This window comes from Gossypium raimondii, chromosome 13 (assembly GCF_025698545.1).
Source record: "Gossypium raimondii isolate GPD5lz chromosome 13, ASM2569854v1, whole genome shotgun sequence".
Lineage (NCBI taxonomy): Eukaryota > Viridiplantae > Streptophyta > Magnoliopsida > Malvales > Malvaceae > Gossypium > Gossypium raimondii.
This window is the reverse complement of record NC_068577.1, coordinates 23,293,710-23,304,477: the sequence shown is the minus strand read 5'-3', so window position 1 is coordinate 23,304,477 and position 10,768 is coordinate 23,293,710. Positions and strand designations below refer to the sequence as shown.

At 36.4% G+C, this 10,768-nt stretch overlaps 2 pseudogenes; both read right to left on the bottom strand.

Annotated features, from left to right (window-relative positions):
* Window positions 1-6,992: 6,992 nt before the first annotated feature.
* LOC105767071 (auxin-responsive protein SAUR23-like) lies at window positions 6,993-8,771 on the bottom strand (annotated as a pseudogene).
* Window positions 8,772-9,966: 1,195 nt separating this feature from the next.
* On the bottom strand, window positions 9,967-10,618 carry LOC128036043 (auxin-responsive protein SAUR21-like; annotated as a pseudogene).
* Window positions 10,619-10,768: the final 150 nt, after the last annotated feature.

The window sequence follows — 10,768 nt, the reverse complement described above, 5'->3', positions numbered from 1 at the left end:
AACCTCTTATACCACTGTCTTGGTGACTGTTTCAAACTGTAAAGGGACTTTTTCAGCAAGCAAACATAGTCCTCTTTTTCTGAAACTGTAAAACCCTTTGGTTGTTGCATGTAAATATCCTCCTCAAGTTCTCCATGCAAAAATGCAGTTTTTACATCTAACTGCTCAAGCTCCAAATCATGCATGGCCACAATACCAAGCAAAGCTCGAATCGAACTATGCTTCACAACTGGAGAGAACACATCTGTGAAGTCCACTCCTGGAATTTGACTGTAACCCTTTGCAATAAGCCTTGCTTTATATATGGGTTCTTCAACTCTTGGAGTCCCTTCTTTCTTTGTAAACACCCATTTACAATGAACAACATTTTTACCTTTAGGAAGTTTCACAAGATCCCATGTTTGATTTTTGTGTAGTGATTTCATCTCCTCTTGCATAGCAAACATCCATTTTTCTGAGTCTTCACAACTAACCGCCTCAGAATAATTAGATGGCTCTTGATTTGCATCTATATCTTCAGCCACATTTAAAGCATAAGCAACTAGATCAGCCTCGGCATACTTCTTTGGAGGTTTAATTTCTCTTCTAGTTCTGTTTTTGGCGATAGAGTATTGTAGTGAAGAAGCAACTCTATTTTGAATTTTTGTACTGGCTTTAGTAGTCGATTCTGTTGTAGATTCTAAATCAGTCTGATGCTCCACCTGCTTTTGATTTTCTTTATTGGAAGAGTCTTTAGGAGATAAGTTAGGTAGCATAGCAGTTTCATCAAAAACAACATCTCTGCTAATCACAACTTTTCTATTTTCGGGACACCATAACTTATACCCTTTTACACCAGCTTTATAACCAAGAAAAACACATTTAATAGATCTTGGTTCCAATTTTCCATTATCCACATGAGCATACGCAGGACAACCAAAGATCTTTAAATCAGAATAGTCAGCAGGATTACCAAACCATACCTCTTGTGGAGTCTTTTTCTCAATGGCAACGGATGAAGATCGGTTGATTAAAAAACATGCAGTAGAGGCTGCTTCTGCCCAAAATGAAATTGATAAGTTGGCATTTGACAACATACATCGAACCTTCTCCATGATCGTTCTGTTCATTCATTCTGCAACGTCGTTTTGCTGTGGAGTATGACGAACTGTCAAGTGTCTCATGATCCCTTCTGACTGACACAGTTTATTAAATTCATCAGAACAGAACTCTAAGCCATTGTCTGTGTGGAGATATTTTATTTGCTTTCCCGTCTGTTTTTCAATCATGGTTTTCCAAGACTTAAATGCGGAAAACACATCGCTTTTCTGCTTCAGGAAGAACGCCCACACTTTTCTGGAAAAATCATCAATAAAAGTTAGCATATAATTAGCTCCACCTCTCGAAGGCACTCTGGATGGCCCCCATAGATCAGAATGTATATATTCTAACGTTCCCTTCGTGTTATGGATTCCTCTGGTCAATCGAACTCTCTTTTGCTTCCTAAAAATGTTGTGCTCACAGAACTTCAGTTTACAAATTCCTTGCCCATCAAGAAGTCCTCTTTTTCTCAATTCTGCCATGCCATTCTCACTCATATGCCCTAGGCGCATATGCCAAATTTTAGTAATATCATTATCTGACAAGGAAGAGGATGACACAGCTACATCACCAGTAACAGTAGAACCCTGGAAAACATATAACTTGGCAGTCTTTCTCTGCCTTTCCATCACAATGAGGGAACCTTTGGAAATTTTCAAAACCCCACTTTCAGCTGTGTATTTGTACCCTTTTGAATCAAGAGTACTCAATGAAATTAAATTTCTCTTTAATTCTGGAACATGTCGACGTCACTGAGTGTTCTGACAACTCCATCAAACATTTTAACTCTAATTGTTCCAACACCTGCAATTCTACATGAAGCATTATTTCTCATCAACACAATACCTTCAGACACTATTTCGTAAGTTGTAAACCAATCCCAATTGGGACTCATGTGGAAGGTGCAACCCGAATCAAGGATCCACTCCTCGCTCGCTTTGGAATTGTTGACAGAAGCGACTAGAAGTTCACCATCGCTGTAATCTTCTACAACATTAGCTTTACCAGAATTTTCTAGTTGTTTTCCATTTTGATTCGCAGCCTCCCTTTTGATCTTATTCTGTAGCTTATAGCACTCAGATTTAATGTGCCCTTTTTTCTTGCAAAAGTTACAAGTTTTACCTCTGTTTGAAGACTTCGATCTACCTTTAGATTTACTGCGAGGATTCCGTTCCTGTGTCCTTCCACGATCATCATCAGCATTCCGATCTTGTCTCCCACGAACAATAAGACCCTCTCCCTGAGAGTCAGTTTTAACCACAAGATGCTTCATCTTATCATACGAGATTAAAGAATCATAAACCTCATCAACTGTGAGAGACTCGTGGCTATATAAAATCGTATCTCTAAAGGTTGAATAAGACGGGGGCAATGAACAAAGTAGAATCAACCCTAGATCTTCCTTATCATACTGAACCTCCATGGCCTCCAAGTTTGAGAGAATTTCTTTGAACACTGTTAACTGTTCGTGCACAGATGCACCTTCCTCCAAACGATGAGCATAAAGACGCTGCTTCATATGTAGTTTGCTAGTTAGAGTTTTCGACATACATATCTGTTCCAACCTCTTCCATAATCTAGCGGCAGTCTTTTCCTTCATCACATCCTGCAAAATTTCGTTAGACAAATACAGATGTAACTGTGTTAACGCCTTTCAATCCTTGTGCTTCTTCTCTTCTTCTGTCAAAGTTGAAGGCATCTTATCTACCCCTAGTAAGGCTTCCTCTAAGTCCATCTGTACAAGAACTCCTTGCATCTTTATCTGCCACAATGCAAATTTGGTGTTGTGATCCAACAGCCAAATTTGTTGAGATGAACAACCCGGAAGCTCGGATACCAATTTGAGGAAAATATAATGTCGGTAATGACAATATATCGCAAAGAAAAATAGAAATAGAAAAATAAAGAACACACAAATTTTACGTGGAAACCCTTTCGGGAAAAAACCACGGGCAGAGGAGAAGAAAATTCACTATGTCGAAAACTTAATTACAAGAGGAGTAGACTATGCCTATTTATAGGCTTGTAAACCTTATTCTAATAGGAGTGAAACTCCTTATTCAAATAATATCAAATAGATGGAGTTTAATAAGGTTTAGAAACCTTATTCTAAAATAAAATAAAAGAAGTATAATTCTATAGGGATTTTACTTTTATTTTATTTTACCATAGTATTTTATTTAAATAAGGATTTGGGTCACTTAATTCTAACAGAAATACTATCTATGGTTTAACTATGGGTTAGAAGATAATGACATTACTCAGCATATCATATCATATGGAAGAAATGCGAAGAGGTTAAGAGTGACAACCAGCAAAATGAGTCGGTCTGTGAAGCCCTACATGTTTGTTGATAATTAGAATCAAAACTTGTACTATCTGTTCTATGAAGGTGTAGAACATAGAATAAAACTAGTTGCCAACCCATATGACATTCTTTAGTTTTTGCTTTCAACAAGCGAGGAAGACCTCAATTTCTCAATATTCATGCGACCATTGGTTGAATAGAAGTAGTAACCAGTCTTAGATAGAAGCATTCAAGCGACCATAGTCACCAAATATAGACTACAGACTTGAAACTTTGTTTTTTCTTTTTGCTTTTTAGTCAAACACCGCCTGGGAAGTCAACTCTTCAACAACCATGAGAAGAAAGAACTTTGAAATGTATAAACCTGTAGAATGCTATTCTAGATATTATATACATTGTCAGAATATAGAATTTTATATATTTGTTCATGGATTTCGTAGCTAAAATGAGAATGCAGTAAAAAAGATCTAACATTAGTTATAGGTAGAGCATCTGAAGACCTTTGCACCAAGGATAAGGGTTGATTGGAAATTTCAGTATAATGGCAGTTTTGGCCTTGAAACCGTACACTATACCTAGGGTAATGTTAGAAAACTTGTAGCGCAAGTAAGAAAATTAAGAAGACTAAATTTAAGATTTGTGGGTGCTCAAATATCCATATTTTAATATTCTACATGTAACACAACAAGTATTTGTTATTTACAGAATTTGTTATCTAAATTCTTTATACTATGTATTTCTTAACAATGTAGAATACTAACATCATTATATCTGTGTTCCTTTCTATGCCAATAACATGCCATCACAGTTGAAGTCTATGACAGCAAATAAGTAGTGTTGAAAATGGCCAACCATGCTGCTGTTATGTTTTTATTGAAGTGCATGCTGCTTTGATGATTTTGTTGAGTGCATACAGCCGGTATGCATGCTGCAGCAATTGTGCATGTTGCAGCAACATATTTTCTGTTTTAGTTGCAATGTAATTTAGTTTGGTTGAAAATGAACTTAGTTGTTGATGTTTTGATGGGTTTAGAGGATGATTGAGCTGATAAGTCAGCTTATCCCATGTGTACAAGCAATGTTTTAATAGTCCCAATGCTGATTAGTGGGGTTAGTTGAATATTTGGTGATGTATTTTGACTATAAATGTATTGTTTTCATATTGAATGAGTAAACAGATTGTGTTGGAACTAGGAACTAAGAACAAAGAACAAAGATGAAGCCGGATAGAATAATTTACTTGCTCACAAACGTGCAGCAATGAAGCAATCTGCTTTACACAAGTGATATGCTTACTCATTCAATATGAAAACAATACATTTATAGTCAAAATACATACCAAATACTACCTACTACCACTAAGTAGCCTAGTAACTTGATAAACATAGCTTGTACACATAAACAAGCCACCTAAACTAGTCATTCAACACCTAATGTATCAAGTTGTCATCAACTTGCTCATTTTCAACTAGTTTGATTACAATGAAACTAAAGAGAAAACCTTGCTGTTACAGCAAGCATAAGTGCTGCAGCATGTTTACAAGCTGCATGCACTTCAACCAAAAATACCACAGCAGCATGGTTGGCCAATTTTCAATAGATTGCTTCCTTGCTGCACAAAAATATCACAGCAGCATGGTTGGCCAATTTTCAATAGATTGCTTCCTTGTTGCACATTTGTGAGCAAGTAAATTGTTGAATGCCTCCTTGCTGCACGTTTGTGAGCAAGTAAATTGTTCTTTGTTTCTTCATGCTTTGTTCAATGTCTTCTTCTCTTCTTTTGCTGCTGCAAAAACCCCCAACAAATAGGTAGCAGCTGCAGTTTTCTTGCAATGAGATGCTTTTACTTGGACCCCATATTTCCAAAATACCGGAAAACCTTTTCTATATAGAAATAAGCCGAATTTCCATGCAAATAGGTATTGTTAATGCATGGAACCCTTTCTAATCAGGAAGGCAGATCATATGTTAAACTGGAAGATAGAATTCGGCTGAAATTATCCACACAGCATCAGAAACAAAATTCATGAAACGGAAGAGTTTCTGTAAAAGAAATTTGGCATTAATTTATATATTGGTTACATAATTTAATTCAGTTGGCAAGGGCATGGGGTTGCAGAAAACAATCCACCTTATACACTTGCATCCTAAACTTAAAATTGGGAGGTGTTAGTTGAGCTAAAGTTCAGTCAATCTCTGCTTGTTTAGCCAATCTTCACAAATTCTTCTCAATTAGGATTTTAAATACCATAGCTACTTGTATTATTTGTTCTACAATTATGACTATGTTGAACACATAATTAAACAATTTACTAGTCCATGTGACATTGTTTGGTGCATTCAACAAGGAAAGAAGACCTTAAGAACTTGATCAGTTGAGCCTCGAATTTTAAAATATGATTGGTTAAGCTAAAGCACGAACCAACCTTGTAATCCAATATATTATTGTTAGTCCTCCAGAACCACTGAATGTAGAATGTAGAGATCCATGGATTATACAAAGAATCATTTCTTTTAGTTGAACTGAAATCTTTTTCTTTTAAAAAATGTCTAGGAAAGTCAACTCCTCACCTATCATGAGGATAAGGACTTTCTAGTCTAAAGAATGGTCAACCCACAAGTCTGTGAAAATCCTTGATTTATTGAAGTATGCACTGTGTCCTGGATTTCTTTAATAATCCCAAAGTATTCAACTTATGTTATTTATGTTTGATGTTTCACTGAGCAAAACCTGCTGCTGAACACTTTCTTTTATATAGGAAAAACAAATGTAATTACTAGTATGAGAAATAAAATGCCAAGTAAATTGATCGAATGGTCAAAAGGCTTAATTCTAGGATTAGAAGAACTGGAGTGTGGGAACAGAACTGAATATGAAAGAAATAATAATATAGGTCGCCAGCAATACGAGTCATGTCTTTTCTTTCATCGGATAATCATATGTTTTTTGCACAGATGGGGTTTTTTCCTGTTTTAGTCTCACCCCATATCTGATCTAAAATGTGAATACAGGCAATCTAGAGACTGAAAACAATTGTCTCTTCCATTTGTTTTGCTATGGAATAGTGTGAATTTTCTTTACCATAACAACTGAAAATGATTTTCTTTTAAGCTATTTGAGTTTTCCATCGACTCTCGATGATTGATTTAATGACTTCAAATGCCAATATTTGATAATTCCTATTCCACCTCATTTGTGACAAATAAAAAATAAAAATCCCGCTTCAAAAAGGCCAAAAGAAAGAGGAAAACGAATATGTACATTTGGTGTTCCTAGTATAAAAAGAAGAAGAAAAAAAGTATATGTTGGCTTCTCTTATGGTGTATCCAAGCAAGAAGTTATATCAATGAACATATCTTTGTCAGATGAAATTGTCAAACCACCCATTGGATGATTAAAACCAAACTCTTCTTAATCTATGTTTAGCAAATCTACTATGCCATACCTTTTCGGTTGATCAAATTACAAGATTTCATAGTTTCTGTTGTGTTGGGAGACCTTTTGAGAGGTTGTAATGTGAAGAATTGAGTTAGGTTTGATTTGTAGTCTAAATATGTTGCTATATATAGAAGAATGGTAAACAACAAAAATAAAAAAATCCTCTAAAACAAGGAAATAAGTGGCATTGCTTTGGTTTCTTTAGGATATTGTTCAGTAAGTTTCACATGGCCTTGTCTTTATGATCTTCTATGGGATTAAGGGTTGAAATCATAGTGAGGTCTATTTGTTGGCAAACAATGTGCCCTACAATTTTGAAAGAAAACCAACCAGTGGGCAGCACAAGATTGGAAAGGAGCAGTTGGGTATTTGATGTAGATAGAGAAGAAATTAACAATGAGAGTCAGATATGGATGTAGATGCTTAAATAATGGACAGGCATGGTTGAGAGCCATGAGGCTGCTATAGCAAAGGACTCTTTAATCTTCAGCATAACTTTAGAGGACAATGGGGGTCAGGCTCCTACATTACCACAAGCATTCTCCTTAATAATTAGTCTGGCCTGGCCAACAACTTAAAATGGGAAAAATATGGTCAATAGAGAACAGGCTAAAGATTGGAAAAGGACTGTTGGGCGCTCAAGATTTTAAACATATGAGAAGCTCTTTGAACTTGGATAGAATATGCTTCAGACTTGATTAAAAGGATCATTTTCCCTGCAATGAAATGCTAATATCAGTTGGTATTTGCAGGACAAAGCCTTGTGAAGTACACGTGAAGTACCCCCTGGTAGCTTGTACTAGTAGCTCTCGTCACAACTAGACCTATCTAGAACCATCAAATTGACGCTTGAAGATCAGTGATCAAATTGATTTGCAGACAAACAAAAGGAAAAAAAAAGATTGGCAGCCAACTCTGTTTTGAAAGGCCATTTCCACAAACTTTAACTTCGTCAGTTTCCATTGTGGCAGCATTGAGCAATCAATATGGTAAGGGCAAAGTCTCATTATGTGGCCAGCATTGCAACAAGCCTTGCAATGGATGGACCATACTTTACCTCCAATATCTTCACAGGCAGTTCCTAAACTTTGCCCATCATACCAAACAATACTAACCTTCATGGTTTGTTCTAAACCCTTTGGCATAAGAAGACTGAGGCCTGGTTCGTTTTAACCCAAAGTTAATGCAAATCCATTCCTGATGATTTTCCTTCTTTCAAGTTTCAACTAACCTATTTTCCTGGGAAAAATATTTATGGTATGGAAAGCGAGGAGGATTGCAGGCTTGGGTTGGAACGAGATTTTGATGTTTTCAGGTTTGCTACCAATAGCTACATGTTCATCAGACACGACAACTGGTGTAAAGGACCAATATGAACTGAACAGTGTATTTAACAAGAGGAAATTTTGAGAATAGAACCGCTGTACTTTGTATTAAAACAATTTCTCAGAAGAGTATTCATTTGAATCATCTCTTTCTACCAAATGAATAGAAGGATGTACATGAATGGTCAAAAATTGTATCAGCTGATTAAATTTCTTTTATCAGTTGGCTACTAATGCAAGCTTGAAGTGAGATCAACAAAAACCTCTTCTCTGCAAGGAATAGTGAGACCACCCATTGGATGATTGAATCAAAATTCTTCCTCAGCTATACTTAACAACTTCTGAAACGAAGGCTGATTCAAGAATGAGATTGGAACTATGAATCTCTTCTTTTGGCTCTCCCCAACATACACTGCAATGTATCCTTTGGGAACAACCGTTGAGTCCGAGGCTGCTTGATTTGCAAACAGTTTAGAATGACGAAGAATCTGCTTAGCATGCATAATTCTTGGCACACGGATAGCCATTGCTGTTAGTAACTTGAGTGGGAAGAATAATAATGGAGAAGACTCAAAAAGATGAATGGAAAGATTTGCTTGTAGAGGAGGATATGAGAATTCCTTGGTTGTGATGTGGATAATGCAGTTGTATATATAGATGGAAGAATGTATATAGGATATTAATGAATTGCAGATTGAGTGGTTACCATGCATTCTGGTGGGGTTTGGAAATTGTTCAAGAGGGTGTCACATGGTATTGTCCCCAAATGGCCAATGCTTACAAATCAATATTAGGGCTGAAAATTCATACTGTTGTCTGTTGACAAAACAGTGTGCCCTACAAATTAGAAAATAAACAATCCATGACTGTGAAAAAGATTGCCTTCATTAATAACTCTGGCCTGGTCTAAAACTTATAATGGGGAAAAAATGGCCAATGGAGAACAGGCTAAAGATTGGAAATTGGCACTCAAGATTTTAAGTATAGAAAGCTTTTTGAGCTTGGCTGAACATGCTTCGGACATAAAGGAAATATGAACAAGAAAATGTTGGAAAGGATTAGACTAATTGGATAAGTAAAGCTGAAAAAGAGAATAGGATACGCTGCAAAGCTGGATGCATGAAATAAATTTTAATTTAACATGGAAGCAACCAAAAATAAATGGTTGTGATAGAAGCTATGTTCAATAAGCCAAGGTTATCTAGTAGTATGTAATATGCACCTTGTCCTAGGATTTTTGATAGATCTATGGTGCATATTATTAGTATATACCGTCCCTTCAAATGATACTTGATTAAAAAGATATATTTTTTCCCTGCAATAAAATGCTAATATCAGATCTATTCAGAACCACCAAATTGACACTTGAAGATCAGTGACACTTAAAATAGTGGCTTGATACACGTCTTGGAGCTTGTCCTATTGCTTCGTTTTTCTGTTCGAGTTATTGTTCGTGTTTTGTTCGTGTATTCGAGATTTTCCTCGCTTGAGGTTCCGCACTAACAGCAAATCCATGTAATATACATGAAGTTCAGATGATCAGCAGTCTAAGTGCTTCTAATGTCATTTGTTACTTTCCAGACCAATAACATGCCATCATAGCAGAAACTATGGCAGCAAACAAGGTACGCGTAGTATCCGCACATATTTGAATTCAACAGCCCCGAATTCAGTAACATAGGGTGAAGTGACAAAATGAAACAGCACACATTAACCATCAGAAACGAAATTCATGAAAAGAACGAGTCAACTTTTTGTTTTTCCTAAGTGGTCATTTATATATTTGTTAGATTAAGTACACAAGGGCGGGCATGGGATCGCAGAAAACAATCCACCATATACACTCGCTTTCCTAAAAGAATCTATCTCTGCTTGGTTAGCCATTTTCATACATTTTATATCATTTCTTCCTATGAGCTTTGCAGATTGCAGGTGAGTTCAATGAATGCTTCTTCGCTGCAGGGGACAGTCAGAGCACCCATAGGATGATTAAATCCATACTCTTCTTCAGCTTTGACTTAGTAAATTCTGGAATGAAGGATGCTTCAGGAATGAGAGTGGGACAACAAATCTCTTCCTTTCAGCTTCTCCAACATAAACAGCAAAGTGGCCTTTAGGTACCGTTGTTGTCTCCGAAGATGAAAGAGTCCGTTTTAGATTCTTCTTAGCACTAACAATTCTCTGCAAGTGCAAACCCATTACTTTGTGATTTGTGATTTTTTCTTTTACAAGTACTTGACTGTCTAGGAATGGCTTTGGCAATTGGCACAGAGAGGGCAAATTCTTTATGGTCATTGGTAAGCAGTCACAGGCAAATTGAATGGTGAAGACTGAAGAAAGAGTACCTTAGAGCGGTATGTTGTGAGGAATCACGTGGCCTTGAGCCCCAACAAAGAATAACATTTTGACAAAGTAGGTACCTTAGTCTATTCTGTTGCAATCTATAATAGGCCACCATTCGATGAAACCGACAATCATGGCCCATTTCAAATACTATATATCGTTCAACCATGGCCAGATGATAATGACTTTACGTAGCAGATTATATGGATGAAATATCATGAAGCAAAATAATCAAAATAATCATATCCACTAGCGACTATGAGTCAGTATGCA